Source organism: Lates calcarifer, linkage group LG24 (genome assembly GCF_001640805.2).
Source record: "Lates calcarifer isolate ASB-BC8 linkage group LG24, TLL_Latcal_v3, whole genome shotgun sequence".
Classification (NCBI taxonomy): domain Eukaryota; kingdom Metazoa; phylum Chordata; class Actinopteri; family Centropomidae; genus Lates; species Lates calcarifer.
The window spans coordinates 8,917,972-8,935,748 of record NC_066856.1 but is presented as its reverse complement, the minus strand read 5'-3'; the positions used below and the strand labels follow the sequence as shown (position 1 = coordinate 8,935,748).

Here is a 17,777-nt window from a genome sequence, read left to right as displayed (position 1 = left end):
TAAAAGAGAAAACACCCTGTAAATGTACTTATGCTGGAATGCAATGGAAATACAACAACAGAAGAACTGGTTTCTGTGTCCCAATATTATGCTCCATTCATTCCAGTTTTGCAAAGATGCTCTCTTCATTAGTTAGTTGTGATTATACAAAGACTCATTTCTGAATGTCTGAGAGTTCTTTTTTTGCACAAAAAGTCTTTTTTGGATCCAGTCACATCACATGACCTGCAATATGACTGTGGCCACTACACCAAAATCAGTACACAGCATGGTGCACAGAAGGATGTTGCACCTCATTTGTTTTTCATATCAACACATTATTTGAGAGCATGTCTGCAGTAAGAGCAATGATACGTACAGACAGGTGACAAATTGAAGAAAAAAACTGAATAAGTGGACAAAAATAACAAATGCAGATGCCTCCACACCAGTGCACAGCATGGGACAATTAAGCAATTAACATCAAATCATGCTCTGTGGCATGAATAAAAATGCAGAGTAGGCCCAGATTATTCAGATTTTGTGTCAAGATGGAGAGAGGAAAAGATCTGAGTGACTTTGAAGGAAGGTTCATTTTTGGGGGCACAGATGACAAGAGCTTCAATCACACAGTCTGGCTAGAGTCTCAATAGGAGCAGTGATTTAAGTGACATCTGCATTTAGATCTATGGAAAAGACATCAGTTAATAGGGTTGGAAATTGTGGTTGATGGCACACATTTGATGACCATGATGCTCGTGCATTAGTGCAAAATGTAAGGAAAAACAGAAGTGCTACACCTCCTCAGGAGGATGTCAATGCAGGATGTGATCTGACTGTGTCAGCAAGAACGGGATAAGGAGAGGGATATTATAGTAGGATTGCAGTGCATAAACCCTTCATTACAGAGATGAATGCACATTTGAGAGTTCAGTCGTGCAAAAACTATAGGCGCTGGTCTACCGAGATGTGGAAAAAAGTGATATGGTCAGATGAGTCATCCTTCACCAAGTGGAGTGCATGTGTAGTGTACACCAAGAGAAGAGTACAGGCCTGTATGCTTGACCCTGTGAGGGGCATTTTGCTGGCCTGGTTTGGGCCCACATGTCCCACTTCTTTCCATACAAAGTTGTCCTGAGTGATCAGCTTTATCCTATGGTGAAACATTTCTATCTTGATGGGAGCAGTCTCTTCGACAAGAGGGTTCATTGAATGGTTTGATTGTACGAATATGATGTGAACTGTTCGGGCAGCAAGAAGAAGAGAAACCTTGTGTTGGTTTTTCCTTTAATCTGTCACCTGTATATCCACATAAACATCTACACCAACACTTAAACACATCAAACAAAGCTACATAAGGCAGTTTGTAATGTAAATCTGAGCTTGCTGTAGAGTCTCAAGAGAAAGAGCATACACATTTGAAAACCAAACATTCACACAAAGTTTAATCTATTCCATTTAATTTGGAAAACTTTTTTTCCTCATGTAGATCTGTTTAGAGAAGGAAGAGAGCGATCCAGAAAAAAGAGGGAGGGAAAGACAAACATAAGGGAATGCATGCAAATGTATAGTGTGAAGTCACATTTTCAGTATACATAAGCAGTTTGCCATTCAGGTACAGCAGTGAAGAACAATGAAAGAGCTGGAGAGAGAAAAAAGAGCTGGAGACAAGAATAACCCAGAGAAATAGAAATACAAAATGGAGAGCAAGTGGAGATATTATATAGTGGTTGTAGTAGTTCTTGTTGACAAAGTTCTGTTCTCCTAAGCCAAGATCTAAATCATTTCTCCAGGTTAGAGGGATTTATTCAAGATCTGTTTTTTCATGTATATTTTACCAGCTCAATCCTTTGCTTTGCTATCTTTTTGTTGGTGTGTTTTTCTTTCACTGTCTGTCATCCCTCTCTCAACCCCCACACACTGTCTCTCTACTTTCCTCAATTTCTATGTGTCCTTGCTATTCTTTCTGTGTCAGTGTCATTGCAGAGTGCAATTAAATGAAATTATCTGCTTGGTGTCTATAAAGCTTAGCTCACTGTAAACCAGGTTGTGAGAAACCTGGTTAGAGGAAATAGACTCAAAGTTCATTCTGACCATTTTTCTGAACCCTTTCACTGGTTGGTTCTTCACCTCTGCCATCTCTCTCTCTCCTCTCTCTCTCTCTCTCTCACTGGCTTAATCTTTTTCTACATATGCCTCCCACATATTTCTTCAGGACTTCTAACTCATTGTCCCAGTTATTTCCTTTTGTACTCTCTCTGTTTTAATTAAGAAAACATTAGTAATAGACAACCTTTAAAGGAATCATCAGTGGGCACTTCCATTTCCAGTAATTATCACATGCAGTATTTTTCCATCACACTTGGCATTCTGCTACACACACTGATTTTGTCATATGCTGCAAAATCTGGATTTCTGCTGAAGTCATTATTGCTCAAATAAATGTCTCTAAAATATTGCCAGTATGTGCCTCTAGATGGCTTTCTCTTCCTTTTCTCCTGTCCTCATCCTTTCCATTCTTTGCAAAAACAAAAAATAACACCAATCCAACAACTCGGCTGAATTCACAGAAATACATTTTACCCCATGTGTCCTGTTTTAGCACACACACAAGTACAAACATGCCCACAAGATGTTTAGTGACAGCAGCAAAGCACATCCTGTGCAGTGAGACTGTCCCAGTTCAAGGCAAACCTCAGTGCTGAAGTGTTTACAGATGAAGATCAGAGTTAATGTCTAATCTGGCTCCAAGACACCACTGCTAATATTTTACATATTGACACGATGCCACAAACATCTCGCCCTCCCTACTTCTCTTGTGCTGCTTTCCATGTGCTCCACGTGTCTGTCCCCTGCCACTTCCTGTCTGTTTCCATATCTCCATTTCATATCATCGTTAGCTCCTGTGCTTAACTCACAGCAGAAAATCAGTCGAGCTTAGACTGAAATAATGAAGTGTGGGTTATCTCTGTAAATGCCATAAGATATAATCTACCAATACCATGAATGCCACTTTCCTCTTTAATGACCTGCTCATTATTATTTGAGCTGTATTATGTATTCATCTTGTTATAACCTGTTTATTAGTTATAGGCAATAATGATGCTAATGGGAAAGAAATGTCAATAACAAGTTGTGTAAGATTTCAAAATAAAGATAAAGAAAGATAATTTAATCTATTCTTTCTATTTGCACATTTCTTCAGTTGATGCTTGTCCATTAAACTACAATTTGTAAATTTAATGCACTCACAGAAAATTATACATGTCAAATGTGAACTAGAAGAGCCACTGTGTAATGCACCATTGAAAAAACTATGGAGATACAGTGCAGTAATGATTGGGGTTTAACCTTGCTGGTTTGTTTGTTGGTGTAGACATACAAATGAGTTTCTCATTTTCTTCTAATGAATTTTCAGTGATTACTGTCAGTGCCTGAAGGTGTTTTTCTGATGTCCATGAGTGATACCTCACATTTCATTTGAAATTGAACTTTTCAACTTGTAGTCTGAGAGCTCTCATGATGTGTCCGTCAGTCATCACGTGTCACCAAATCCACAAGAACACAGGATAATGAAGATTATCTGTCTTTCTCTCCCCTCACACTCACCCTCTCTAAGTGTAGCATGCTCTGGTTCGCTCTCTACAACCTCCCCTCTGTCTAATTTTTCTCTGCAAAATCGACTCCTCTTTTAAATTCGGCCCATTTCCAAACAGCACATTTTCCTTTCAAAAGGTGAAAACCTTTTAGCCTTTTGCACACTAGCCTCTGAGGTTCAAAGCTACTAGTCTAGACAGTTGAAATTTGAACTCTGAACTGTGACACCATGCAGCTTGGGCTGGACTTGGGTCAAATGGATTTGATGCTTGCCTTAACCAATTAAACATTCTGTTGGTGGGTACTGCATTTGCTGAGTCGCATTCAAAATTCATAGCACAGTAATGGATATGCACATATAAGGATGTGTAGCATACAGATGAGAAAAGGAAAAAAAAACCTGAGTAAATGAGCAAAGAAACCAACGAAACCTTCACATCCATCATCAAACAAGAAGAATAGTGTTCAACCCTCCAAAAGAGTTTAAAACTCTTGTAGAATCTTTGCAACTGAAGCTGTTCTGAAGGCTTGTTGGCCCAAGACACTTTATATTAGGATTTCCTTTAATTTGTCAGCCATCTGTACAAGATATACAGTGTATATTAGATTTAGATAGATTAGATGTTTGCTGCAACCATACAGCTTTTGGTTGTCAGTTTCATGCAGGTTTTGTGCATGTGTGAACGGTGTGTGCATACTGTGCACTGTGTATTTGCATAGGTCTGAAAAAGAGATACCACATCATACATTATCCTGACTGTTAAAGCATGCAGTTAGGCCCTAGAGGTACAGTCTAGACTGTTCTGCAATTGATCATCACGGGCACAACCTTCTGGGTTCCTTGTACACCTGCTTTGGTCCGCCCACACAATGAGGGAGACAAAAGGGAAATCAGAAACATAAAAGCAAGTATATTATATGATAACGATTGTGTAATATCGATATTTGTCATTATTATATACCGATAATATATGTATTATATAATAATGATGTAAAAATAATGATCATACTTAGACAGGAAGAAAGATCAGTGCCACTCCACACTCTGTTTCTTTCAATATTACAGTTCTCACTGCCTGTGTTTTATTTGTTTTGTTTTCTTATGTATCTCTCCACACAAGACAGAAATAGCTGACTCCAAGTACTGAAGACACAAGTTCAAAGGTATAATAGCAGGCAACAGCAGAGACAGAGAAAATTGATTAGATGGCCTTATACTTCCTTTGACGCAACTGAGCAAAGAAAGACAGGGCTCTGCACTAAACAATATAAGGAAACCCTTTGGGGAAAGCCTCCATATACATTCATTCTTTCCATCCCAGTAGACAGAGGAATTTCTGTCCTCGATTTCAGAGCAGTAAAGTTATACTATGTCGAATAATGATAAGCCATCCATAATTCAAAAAAGATTCTCTTAGGGATGATATGGCTGCCAAGCAGCAGTAAAGCAAGCATGTAGGGAGTGAAACTATGTGTTGATATTATTCTTGACAATAATGGATGAAATTTTGCTATTTTAAAAAATGTCCTGAAAGAATGAACAGCAAATATATCAGCACAATAGGTGAAATCATATTCAAGGAATTCATAAGTAATACTTTGCAATAAATCTGCTGTAGATCACAACCGTTAACATTATGTCACTGTCCAAAATGACTTGATCAGGATTCTGGCCCAAGAAGTGGAACAGGAGGCTACCAATTACAACACACAGTTGGACAGCAACAGTGGCACCTGTGTTCTCAATGGGGCACACAGTGAGTATGTATGTGTGCATGTTCTTCCAAAAGTGTGTGTTTGTTTCTGGGAACTCTGCTTTCGTGACTACAAGCAAGTCATTGAGATAAAAAAAGAACTTAAAATACCAACATAAACACTATAGTAATAAATAAAACAAGACAGAGTCAGGGTTTGTCTGTACAACATCATCTGAAACATGATAACTCAGGCCTGCTTATTGACCAGCATGATTCACTTCCTGTAACGGATCCAACAGCATGAGACACATCAGCGTGAGAGCAAGAGAGTTCCACTCGGAAGGAGCAAAGACTGCTGACTCAGGTCATGTGGCTTCACATAGGAAAGGGGGATAGAGACAGGGAGTGGGAAGAAGAGAAATGAAGAGAGTGCTATATAAAGTAAGGTAAAAAGGATAGAGAGAGATGTGTTGTTCAAGATTTTCATACCAGGAGCAGAAGTATATAATCTTCCACAGTCTGTCATGTTTCACTATTTTCTCGCTTGACAAGCACATAGACTCTCACCAACAAGTAAACATACGTATAGCTTCACATAGTGAGATGTATGAGAAATACACAACCCTTGACACCCATCAACACAGCATATGCAAATGTATACAAAAAGGCATCTTCTCTGTGACTATTTGGCTAGTCTAAGCCCAACTTTGTTACAATTCACTGTATTCTCTCCTTTTTGATGATTCATTGATAACAAGAGCAGGGATGATTTACTGTTGCTCACAAAAAGCCCCAGTATTTTCAATTATATTTTTGTGCCAAATGACTTTATATTTACAGCTCATCAGACTGTTTGATCTATACCAAACTACTCTACCGTACATCACAGCGTTTATCTGTTTGTAAGGTGCTCAAGTTACTAAATTGCTTTTAAACTGCAGGGAATGGTTAATAAAATCTAACCATTAAAAAACATCCATCTGTGAGGGCGTTTCCGTAATGGGAGATATTTCTTGGCATCCATTCATTTGCTAATGGTAAAGATAATGCTAATCATTGCAGCCATAATGAAGGACTGGGCCCCACATCATCACAACATCAGAGGAAAATGCTGTCTTGGGACAGTTGTAGAATGTGAACAGAGGCAATGTCACCATGGAACAAAATTAACAGCAACTTTTTAGTCATATTGTAAATATATTAATGTTGCTTTTTGGCCATAGGAGCCAGTCAAGTATTGTCTATATCAAATTATGTGGTACTTTGAGGAGGGAACACGCTGTGTAAAAATGTTTTTATATGGCTAACATTGTCTCACACTGCAGATTGTGGGCTGGCTGCACTGATGATGGTCAAACATGGATGATGGGGGAAAACAGGATATCAGTGATAGATTTCACAAGTTTAAACACTATAGTGATCACCTTCAGCCCATCTATGTGTATATTTTGCCTTTTTCAAAACACCCAGCTTGATCATCATTGTTTGGCTGAATGGAAAACTAATAATGTAACTAATAATGATACACAGTTATTCACACTGTTCACACAACATTCTGATTGTAAATTGGTATTACACCACCTCTAGCTTTCAGAAACAGTAGCAAGAAATATTGAAGCATAAAGGTATCATAAATAGTACATGCTGTCCTAGATCAAAGCATGGCCTTAAGATAATTTTGAAAAAACACAAGTGATACTTACCTAAGAGACTGGATATAGGACAAATAAATTCTCACATTCTCAGCAGAACAAGAACAAATGACTGCTTGAACCTCAGTCCAGACATTCTGGGAAGTGATTTGCTATTGCTCAAATAAGCTCTTTGTTGCATCAGGATGTTCTGAGGTGAAAAAGCAAAAATGTCAAAAATATTATCAACTTAGACATGACAATGTTCTTGCGCAGTTTGTTCAGTGACTCAGGAATACAGCCGGTAGTTTCACTGTCAATCTATTCTGATAAATTGTCTCAAATATCAACACTTTTCTATCACCCTTTCTGTCATCTTTTGTCTTGGCTACAACACTAATCACAGACAGCCATTACCCAAGTTCTGTTACCCAAAATTTCACTCAGTTTGTACATCCTTAAACCCCCCAATACTGTGTGCTCACATAAGAGTTTTGTTGCTCTGCCTTTGCTCATTTCCTACATTTTATTCCAGATTTTAATTTGCTTTTAACAAGCATGTGACAAGTGGTGATTTTTACACTGGTCACTGGCAGATCTGATCAGCTATACTTTTATAGCAGAAAATACATACACACTGATCCACAACATCAAAACCACCTGTATAATATTGTGTAGGACCCCTCATGCCACCAAAACTGTTCTGTTGAGACACAGACTCTATCAAACGTCTGGTAAGTTGCAAGATAGGACCTCCATGGATTGGACTTTTCTGGCACATCCCACAGATGCTTGATTGAATTGAGATCTGGGGAATTTGGAGGCCAAGGAAACAACTTAAACTGTTTGTCATGTTGACATGTTATCTTTTGCCTAATATATCCTTTACCTTGACAACTGACAATGTAATGAGATAATCAATGTTATTCACTTCCACTGGTCAGGGGTTTTAATGTTGTGGCTGATCGACATACTTGCCAGACTTGGTACTATTTAGGCTCAACCAACTCAGCTCAAGCAGACAAAAGTCCTGTTCTATAGTAGGTTGTATGTCATATTGTGATTGATTGACATTTTACTTTTGAACATTTTACTACATTAAAAACTAAAAAGGAAGTCGAGTTTTTGCCAGGCTTGAGCTTTGATTTTCACAAAATAGGGTTTTTGAATCTTAGTTTTAACTCTTAAAATCTTGGTTTTTAACTTTTCGCATCTTAGTTTTAACATGACAACTTCTGAGATCTTACATTACACTAAATTATACCTTCTCTTCCTCTCTGCTTCTGTCTCTTCATGTCTCCATCCTTGTATTCTTCCCATCGGGCTCCTTCAGTCTGTGCCCCAGAGGGCTGCAGGAGATGTTTTTGTCCTTCGTCTGACACATTGTGCTCTGGTGATTTATACCTCTGCACCTCTACCTCTCTCTTTCTCTCTCCCCCTCTGTGTCTTTCTGTCCCATTCACTTCTACCTCCTTGTAGCTCTTGCTCATTGTCCATTTCTTTCTTGTGTGCCTCTATGCACATACACCTGCAGACACACTGACACAAGGACAAGTGCACGCACACTCACACACAGAAATAGCCCCAAGCCTCACTGAGTGTAGGGGGGAGGTCTCTAATCCTGTCCTAGAGAGAGTGGGCCTGCTGGGGGATTAGAGTACGGCTGTGGGTGGCTCAAAAGATGGAGGGCATAGAGGGGTGGACAGCTAGAGAGAGGGTGTGAGAATGTGAAATACTTCTTTCAGATAGACAGGGTGATGCGAGTAAAACCTGTGGTGGCGGTCGATCTGAATCAGTCAATGCACATCATCCAAACTGACTTTTCAACCTTCTTCCTGACCTGGATGGAGCGTAGGTCATACACTGTTGCTTTTGTGAAAAGCCAGTTTCTGTTAGGAATGCTAATTTACTTTCAAACCTCTGACTCTTGGATTTAGTGATTTCCCATCTCATCTAAAGAGACATGGATGTGAAACTCAAGTCTCCTCACTACTTATTTTGTGTTATTAATTTGTTTAACAGTAATGTGCATGGAGTAAGAACAGATTTGAGTATCTGAGAAGAGATGTAGCAGCAGTATCATATAAATGGGGTCAGAGAATGAAAGCAGTAGACCCATCTCCTGTATGTCTCCATATATTGTTGATCCAAAGTATTTCACTAAGTATACAGTGGTTACCACTGTTACTACCATTGTTACCAAGGACATAAGACTGGTATTATCACTCACACTCCCTCTTTTCTCCCTTTTGCTTTCTATTCCAGTTCTCTCTTGCTTTATGAGATACAGAATCCGGACTGTGCATAAAGGAAATTTTTCCTCATTACTGCACGACTTTCAAATAGGATTTGGATGAGAATAAACAAGTGTACACACGTAAGGTGTGTGTATAAGTGTGTTTGTTTACAGAGAAAGCAATCATGCAACACTAATCCCACTCTCCACTCTCCAGCAGGTTTCCAGCATGGTAGAGCAAGCAAGTGGAGATGGGTGTAGAAGTTCCTCCACCCTGCATTTCCTTGCATTTGTAGAGATGGAGGTAGAATGCAACAACATGAAAGGGGACTAATTATATTATGGACATTCATAGACACATTTTTCAAATATGGACAGTGTGCCTAAACACAGACTCAGTCTTTAAATGAATCACTCTATTTATAGTGTTTTTCACTGTTGCAGCCATGAAATCTGGGTTCTTTCCAAGTAAATAAAATAAAACAAAGAGTTTCCTTTTCTGCTGCTTTTCCCCTCCTTCTTCCTGTTGGCATGTCTCCCACACCAGCACTACTTTGTGACAGGAAACAGCATGTGTGCCAGCCTTACTTTTGATATGGAACATCAGGAGCAGTTTCACTGCACCGCCAAACACACTACTGTCTGAACAGCATTCAAAGGAAGGCCAGTGTCATATGCCTGCTGCTTTGCTTGCATGACTGTTACATATTCAGACATCTGTGCCATATACACATGTTAAGCTACACTCACACACACACATGCAGACCGGTCATGTGTGAGTACAGAGTTAAACTGAATAACTGAATTGGAATGGATAGTTCCATGTCAGAATACTACATACATGCTGATATATGCATCATCATGGGAATGAGAATGAGCTCCCTGGAGCTATTTCTTATGATTGAGACGTCTCACACAAACTTGCACTTTGCATGTGTCGTACCCCCAATTACGGCTACCAATGATGGCAGTCGGCCTCATTTAAAAAAGGTTCTCGTGCACAGATTTTATGCTTGGGGCCAAATCCAAGCCAAAGTTGTGGTTTATAAAAAATTGATCACTATGCCAAAAAGAGTGTTGTGGATTTATTTTCCACATTTCTTGTGAGGCAAGTCAAATAAACACCTGCCTACAACTGCTCAGGGTATGACAGCCTTAATATTTTCTCTTAATCATTAACATGGTCACACACTGAAATCGAGAATAATGGTACAAAATGTTTTAGCCCCCAGTGTCCTGTTCCTTTTCCATTTTGATATTATTGCAATTATTTTACTAAATTCTAATTCAAATCAGTCTCTGTTATGAAAAATATGGGTATATGCTGTTTTGACTTTCCCAAGCAAAAAAGACAATAATTGAAGAAAATATTAAATATCTCAATGTGTTGTTTTCATGAATACATAAAATATTACTAATAATAATGTTTTCATGTGCACTGAATATACTTAAATGTGCTCTGATTTAACTGTAATGACAGCTGACACAAATTGTTATTTAGAGGCAATAAATATCTTGATTTGGTTTCCTATTGTTGTGACAGTTTTGTTTTTAGTTGTTGGTTTTACTAATAATTTAGTATAATTTGAATTGTGAGACTCAACTACAGGACCAGTATAATGTTGTGTGGGATCATGCCTTAGCCACATGTGCTTTATGCTAAAATAAAAGTGACCACTCATGAATGGTGGTCGTGACACAGCTTAACCCTGTCTATCCATTTTGATTTTGTGGCTACAAATGATATGTGGGGGAGGGGATGACAGCTGGCTGTGTGCTTGTGTGTGTGTGTATGTGTGTGTTTGTGAGAGAGGACTTAAATCCAAACTGAATGCAGATGATGGGCTTAATCCGGCCGTTCAGTAGGTCACGCTGAGGATAGCTACTGTGTTTTAAAGCTGGCTACATCTGACATACAATCCCACATCCTCAGAATATCCATCCATACATCTTTGTGTCGATGTATCTATACTGCCACTGTATGTGAAACATAGCACAATTCATGTTCATTTGTCTGGGAGAATATAAGGTGAACAGGTAGGAGAAGAGAGACAAGAAGCAGAATTAGTCGGAAAAGAAGAGAAACAGAAAGGGAGGGGGAGAGAGACGGAGATGGGGAGAAAGCAAGAGTAAGAGTGGTGTGCTCTGTGTCTGACCCCTGTTACGCGAGCCTCCCAACAACACTAGAAACCTGTTAACAACAGGAGTCCATTTAGCTGGGAGTTACTACAGTAGGGTTCAGAACTGGACTCCACGCCATCCTTTCCATTAGTCAGAGAGGGATGTTCACACAGTATGTAGAGGAGCACATAAGCACACACATACACACACACACAGAAGTAAACAAAGACAGGCACACAAAATACTTTTAGCAGAAAAAGGGATGTGCACCCCTTTCTCAGAGGTCATAAATGTTCACCCTCTCATCCATTTCCATCCTTTTGCTGCTGAGTTCCAAAGTTCTAAAGAAGAAAGTACAAAATGGACAGACATGCAGGAGTAGAGGACTTAAATCCTCCAAGGAAATCAGCCATAAGCCCAACAAACACTGGTGAGGAGACGAGAGCAAATGGGAAGCAAGAGAGGAAGAGAATAAGTGGAGATGAGAGGAAAGGTTAGAATCATAGAAGAGATGAGAGGAATCTTAAAATGTTAAAATCCAAAAGTGGATTACTGATGGTGTTCTATTCTGTATACAGTGCTGGCAGTAAAAATGTAATAGCCATTCCACATAACTCCATATACAAAGCAATAGTATAGTGGTATCCTTAGAAGTAAACATAATGAGTTTACTTTCACAATTTAAATATTTGTATAAATATATACAACTGATAAAATTCAGCTGGGCAAATCTGACATATAACAGTCTCTCAGTAATACTGAGTAATGTCCTCTTGCTGAGGTTGATACTTCTGGGATTCTGGAATATACTGCTGATCCTTTCTGAGGTGTTGTTGCTCTGATTCTGTTAAAGATATGTGCTCACATGATAAGTCCAATGATGTCTCTATATTCACAGAACAGTGAAAGATAAAGTAGGTCATTTATTGATGATGTTTTCTTCTGTACTTATTTGCATGGGAGACTAAACAAGCCCATAGGTCAACTGTGCAATCAGGTTATTATGATCCATAATTACATTTTATTGTTAGATGACCTTTAGTAGCCATAGTAATTATGATGGGAGCAAAGGAGGAAGTCAGGTGATGTAGTATAAAGAGAGACAAAAATATTAGGAGGAGGTTTGGGTGGATGGATGGGTTGACAAAACACAGGACTGTCAGACAGTTCTTTCCTCCTGTGAAAATGATAATCAGCTTTGTTTCTTTTATCCATTACCATTCCACAACCTTAACTGCATGGTTATTATTGTTAGCATGATGATGGAGGTCATCTTAACCTTAAGGAAGAATTTATTTTAATCCAGGCCATGATTTAATAAACCCTAACCAAGAAGTTTAACACAAGCGTGACTATTCCCAAACCTTAACTGCATGTTTACTGTGGTTACCATGACAACAAAGATTCAGTGTGCTTGCCGCTGGTGCGCTCCTGTGGGTCAAGCAATCTATGACTTGTTGCATGGATGCATATCATCCTGATAAATTTCTGACTTTGGCCTCTACCCAAATGCTCATTGTAGATAACAGCACAAGGAATCTGCATAATTTGTATTAATTACACTACAGGTTCTGTTAAGCTGAAAGGACTGCAAGGTATGACTCATATTAACCAACCCCAAGATATGTGGTAATGGAGGGAGTGTGGATCTGTAGGCTTTTTTTTCTCTGTGAGCATCTATACATGATTGTCAGTAGTCATACCTCCAGCAAAAAGCTAAAGAGAAATAACTATGATGAAAAACCAGAACAAAGAAATAATATTAGCTTCAGTTATAGACTTCTCCAAAAGGAATCGAGTGACTAACAAGAGACGGCTCTGCTAATAACAGGGTGAGCATTCAGAGGAGGTGCAAGCCACCAAAGCTACTGGCAATAACTCTGCATTTGCTTTCAATTTGTCACAAGCAAAAGAAAATATTTGCTCATACGCAGAGGCCCATACACACACATCTTACACACAAATACATAACCAAATAAATACGTGGTCATAGATACAGTTGACCAAGCTAGACAAACCCAGACACAGATTCGTGCATCCCACTCACAGACTCAAAACCAAAGCCAAAAAATATACTCAGAGGTCTTGCCTTGCAGCTAATCCTTGTAATATGCACAGTGATTGATAATGGAGGTCTACAGTATGTGTGTCTGACACTGCATTTTCCCATATCCATCTCAGTTATCTTAGTTATCTTGTGCTTTCCTTTAATAAGTATCCATGAGTAGATAAGATACGTATATTAATAAAAATATATTTTTAGAGCTAGAAAGGGAAAAATACAGCAAAAGTACAGAGGAGAGCTCTCAAAAGAGACAAAGTAAGAGAGTCAAATAGAGAGAAAGAAACAGACAGGGTCTAAGTGATGAGACAGATGAGGCAACCAATAAGTGACAGAATGCCAAGGAGAGCGAAGGAGACAGAGATAGAGAAAAGAAAGGTTCGCCTTAATGTTATTCCGAGCTTCAATCAGCGCTCACCCTGCTCTGCTCTCACCCAATCATCTTAGCAACACACACACACACACACACACACGTACAAGTATCTTTCTGCCCATCAACCTTGGCCTGACAGTCTGAGTGCCATGGCAACGGTTCACATAGGTTTAAACTGAGTATTCTGAGAGAAACAGAAAAGAGAATTGAGAATTTGGGAAATGGATAAATGCATGATTTAATATATAGACTAAGAGACACATGTACACACAGAAACGCAATGAAAATAACTGGTTGGCAGACAGGTGAATTGGTCATGTTGAAAAATTGACAGAGCTGGAAAAAGGTGTGTTTAATAAAAGTGAGAGCAGACGCATGAAGACCAGTACTGAAGGAACGAGGGAAAAAGGGATAGACAGACATGAAGAGAGAGTGATAAAGCCTGGGTTTAGACAGGCCTTTATGGGTTCACAGACACAGACACCCTTTGAAGCTGTGAAGAGATTTTGGGCTTACAACTCTGACAACAGTGACTGGAGAAAGACGGAAATTTGATTTAAGTTATGCACACAGACATTATGAGATACCAGAAATCAAGGAAACAAGATCACATCAAAGATGGATTTTTGAAAAAAAAAAAAAAATGAAAGATGAGGAAAAAGAGAGATGCACTACAAAGAGCTGCACATGTTCCTCATGTCATAATTTGAATAACGTTTTTTGAAAGTCATCAGTGAGAGCTTCACGCTGCAGACTTTGGCTTTGACATCATTAACACCATCTGTTTGTAGTTAGAATTAGGGAATTGCTATCCCTTCTGACCTGAAATTAAGCTCACCACTGAAAAGCTGGGAACACGACCACGAGAGTGAAGAACAATAAAAAAGGCATGTACATGTTTGCTGTTACAAAACAAATTTAAGTTATACAAAATAGTAAACCAGGTGCGTTGTGCAATTTAGACTTAATTAGTTGTGTAAAATATTTGGCAATGATTCTGTATCCAAACACCTATTAAAACATTTTTGGAATCTAACATTCTTCCCCTTAGCATGTGGCAACCATTGCCATCATGATGCGGTTTGAAATATAGCTGTCTCCCACTGAGACCAGAAGTGAGTTTGGAAATTAGTGGGTGATGTGAATTAGGCAGGTTCAGGTTGGTCCAGCTTGTTTAGCATTGAGAGTGCTTCTGGAATTCTACAAAGTACTGATGAGCCAGCTGGAGGCATCATGTGTTTCCCCTGCCACTGTCCATCCATCCAATTAAATAATGCATTCAGTCTTGCAGCAACAAAACAAACTGTGAGCACTTCGAGCTAAAACTGTAGAAGCATGTCCTCCGAGTGGAATAAAGTAAGTAATATTGACAACAACCACATGACCTCACTACAGCACTTAGCAGTTTTAAGGTACGGTGTGAATCCTGCAGGTACAAATGAACAGAGCTGCCAAATACAGCGTAGAAAGAGCAATCAAACAAAACATAATTGGCCGACACAGCTTTTTATCAAAACAGAAGTGTAGTCCAAAGTCCCTCTGGAGAAAACAGCTTGGGTTTTCAAGAACAAAAACAAGTCAGTTCTAGTGGTTTACATGCTATAGTACACAAAGTTCCATGAAACAAAATACATCAGCTGCTTTTGGGAATCAGGAACCTTTGATTATTTTATCAGTTATTGCTCAGTAATAATTTATAGCAATGGTTTGTTACTAGCAACAACTGGAAGAGAATTGGAATTGGACAAGCTAGCAGGTTTTCTGTATAACTTCGTATTAAAAAGAAAACAGTAAAACCTTGTAAGGATCTTTAAATAGATTTTCATCCGGAGGCATACGGTAGATGAGATTGAAACAAGATGCTCATGACGTCTGTGTCAAAACAATGTCAGTGCTATTGGAGATGTATTATTAGCAAAAATAATTTTCCAAAGTAAATAAAAGATTCACAAACTTTTAAGTATTTTAAGTGTTTGGAAAGAAATTGTGCTTGTTATGAGCTACAGTTTAACTTAGCCATTGGTCATTCATTTTTGAGACTGTCCTGTAAAAAACAAGCTCATAGATCACAGGGAATCATTATTACACCATCATAGTTATGTTTTATTGTTTTTTAATAATTATGATTAATTATGTTGCCTAGGATTCTAGTGGCAAGAGTTATTATGACAGGGACTAAGGAGGAGGTTAGGTGACGTAGCATGAAGAGTAACAAAGTCCATATTAGGAGAAGGTTGTTATTAGTGCATTTTTATTACTGTAACCATGACGATGAAGGTCCTCTAACCTTAAGGAAGCACTTATTTTAACCCAAACCACGATCTTTTCCTAAACCTCACCAAGTAGTTTTTGTGCCTAAACCTAACCAACCTATGACCCATCCATAACCATGACAACAAAGGCCAAATCCGAGGGTTGGAACAAATGACCTCAATGGTCATTCAGGTTGGAGGAGCTGTTGTAAGTTTTATAGGGATCATCAACATGCTATGGTATGTGAGATAATACAAAATTATAACTTCTGCTTTGCAATGGAGGACCACTAACTCACTAAGACTCTTGCAACATATGGTGCAGTAACAAGATTTGTGCCCTCCATGCTTTGGCTTATGGAAGCAAGAGTAGGACTAAAATCTCCAAAGCACACAAAACCTCTCCCTCTCCACTCACGTGCATTGCTTCATTATTTCCAAGCCCTCCAGGCGTGAATTTTGCTCCCTGTAACCTCAGGCTTTATTTGAATAAAATCGATCTACTCTTGATTACGCCACTGAAAATTGTGTTAACGCATGACAGCGTCACACCCTCAATTTGTTCTAACAAGCAATAAGATGAGAATACAACTCAAAACCCCAACGCTGGGTGCCTAAGTGCAAATAAACGCATGATGCAAACCACACACATAGGGGTGCACACAAGCATAAAAAGGAAGACATACACTGATGCAGAAACATGTGGGCAGATAAGCACATGAATCCCATGAACCTCAGGACCCCACACACATGCACACATGCACTCATACACACACACACACACAAAGGCGCTTCAAACACAGGCTCATTAGACAGCCTGCAGAGGAAGGAGAGAGAACGTTTAATAGTTTTAGGCTTCAAAACACAGCACACACTGCATTGTGGAAAATATGGACGCTTGGCATCTGTGTTTTCTTTCACATTCATCCTCAAGACAAGAGAATGACATAATTGAGATGGATACTTTCAAACAAGCAGGCAAGTTGGTCTCAATTCAATGTAATGTCCTTATAAGGATATACAGTGGGTAAAACTGTGTCTTGCCCAGTATTCTTGTTTTGTAATTCTAAACATGTGAATAGAAATAAAAGTACCAAAATGTGAGGGTGGGTTACCTATCCTTCGAGCCAATTATTTTCAGTCCTTACTGGAAAAAAATTGCACTGCATTTTCAAACAATTCAGAAGTTTGTCTGTCACATACACAACCCATATCTGTGTTATTTTAGATATTAAGAGCAAACGAAAATCTGATTTAACCCTCTGAAGTCCCTCCAGTCGTGGGAGAGGAGGAGGAAAAGTACTCGTCTGATACTTTAATTAATATTACACTAACAACAGTTCATTTGCATTGTCTCCCCATTTTTCTCTTCACTTTCTGTTACTGAAAGATCATCTTAGCTCTGCACGACACGAGGACACACTGATTGCTGTAAAGTCTGGATCAGCAAATTTTTGCAGTAAGAAACCTCTTTTGGGAGAATGGGGACATAAGTCAGTCTAAAAGTCAGTTTAAATTGATGAGGTCCTTAATGAAATGCAAATATTTTTCAGTGAAACAAAAAAACTAAAACTATTAGAGAAAAGTAAACTATATCTTCCACCATATATAGACTTTGAAGTGAAGTTTGGGAGTAAAGTGGGACTTAAAAGCAGAGAAAGCAAATATATTTGACACTTCTTGGAATCCAGGTAGCCACATTATCCACTAAAATACTCTCTCTTTCTGTCTAGGCTTGTATCTGCTACACTGGAATAATCTGTCCCTTTCTCTGAAACCATTTCTCCTTCTACTGTTTGTCAGTCTCTTTTTCTTTCTCTAAGCCTGTC

General features: G+C 38.8%; 1 protein-coding gene across 1 annotated transcript in view; it reads right to left on the bottom strand.

Moving 5' to 3' along the window:
* The window catches only part of cntnap2a (contactin associated protein 2a), a 302,841-nt gene that overhangs the window by 262,504 nt on the left and 22,560 nt on the right, over positions 1-17,777 (bottom strand).